The sequence below is a fragment of the Vulpes lagopus genome, chromosome 3 (assembly GCF_018345385.1).
Source record: "Vulpes lagopus strain Blue_001 chromosome 3, ASM1834538v1, whole genome shotgun sequence".
NCBI classification, from domain to species: domain Eukaryota; kingdom Metazoa; phylum Chordata; class Mammalia; order Carnivora; family Canidae; genus Vulpes; species Vulpes lagopus.
The window spans coordinates 22,935,123-22,936,537 of NC_054826.1; the positions used below are offsets into that span (position 1 = coordinate 22,935,123).

Sequence of the window (1,415 nt, forward strand, 5' to 3'; positions counted from 1 at the left end):
TTTTCTTTCATAATTGAGTTTTTATTGGTTGTTCTGAGGATCAATACGGATATTTCAATTTGTATACAATTCTTAATATATGTACAGAAAATCTTAAAAAATCATGTAGTTGTGACTATTTTCTAAAAGTTATGCCAGTGACCTTCCAGCTTAAAATCTGGATGCAAGTTTTCCTTAACAGTCTATCAAATACCAGTATATCCAGAGGTTGATACACTGTTACATTGTTAAGCCCCATTAATTCTCAATTTAATATCATACACACTACATACTCAAATTTTCAATCTTGCACAGCACATTAACAAAGTTTTTGTAAAACTGGAATACCACAACCAAGAGGTTACAGAGTGCACAATATTTCGACAGGGAGAACCAAAATCAAGGAGTGTGTTTCTTTAGGAAACAATTTACCAAAAACAACACAGAAATAGAAGTAATTTAAAATGTTTGAGACCTATTAAATGCACAATTGAGTTCAAACTGCCATTTTAGTATGCCTAATATTATAGGACAGAAAAACTACCCCATCTGTGGAATGTCAAGCTGACACCCAAGGCAATCAAAGCCTCCCTTATTCAGTATCCAGCTCTTTTCTAGTTGTACCAGAAAATCCACAACCTGCTTAAGATGTCACCTCTTAAGAACCAAAAGCATTTACACTTATAAAAATGGGTTGAGGTAGGATTCCCTCCTTCTTAAAAATGTTTCTAGAGCTACTAAAAAACTTGCATATACACAATAGTTGATAAAAATATTCCTTGGGATTGTACAAGAAGGGGGACAACTACTTTCTCTCCTGCTGCATCAGAAGCTGGACTCACCTCATTTTTAGTTTCTCCATTTCTGCAGTAAGTGTTGCTTCGTTTCGTGGTTAGCGACATCAACCTGTCTTCTCTTTGTTCCCCTCTGCTGTATGTTTGCACTTTTTTGTCTAAAGATTTATCCTGTCCTGTTGCCTTTTCTGGCTTCATTTCCAGTTTCGCAAGAACAGGTTTGGCCCACAACCTTACATATTTCGTCTTGGGCTCCTCCTTTACCACCTCCTGGATAGAGCTAAACTTCCTCTAGGGCATCGTGGCGGTGGGACCCTGAGGGCCCAACGCCTTCTCAAAGCTGGGCTGCCTGGCTAATGCTTCTGCTTCCATCACCTGAGCTTCTGTAACCCACTGGAGAATTTCTGAGGATAGCAGAAATGTATCAGTTTTTGTTTCAAAGAGCTGGATCTACCCAGTGATGCAGACATATAAATTGAACAAACCAACCAATCAACCCAAACAAGCAAAACCTATCAACCAACCGAACCAACAAGCAAAATGCCTATAGGGTGAAAGAGAAAGAGAACTAAGAAAGGAATTTGAAAATGAGAATTTTGGGGATCTTTGTAAGGAGCAGTATGAGTTATGTTGCAAGAGGGG

The 1,415-nt window shown here is 38.4% G+C and overlaps 1 pseudogene; it reads right to left on the reverse strand.

The window, feature by feature from the left end:
* Nucleotides 1–716: 716 nt before the first annotated feature.
* On the reverse strand, nt 717–1,073 carry LOC121486970 (annotated as a pseudogene).
* Nucleotides 1,074–1,415: the final 342 nt, after the last annotated feature.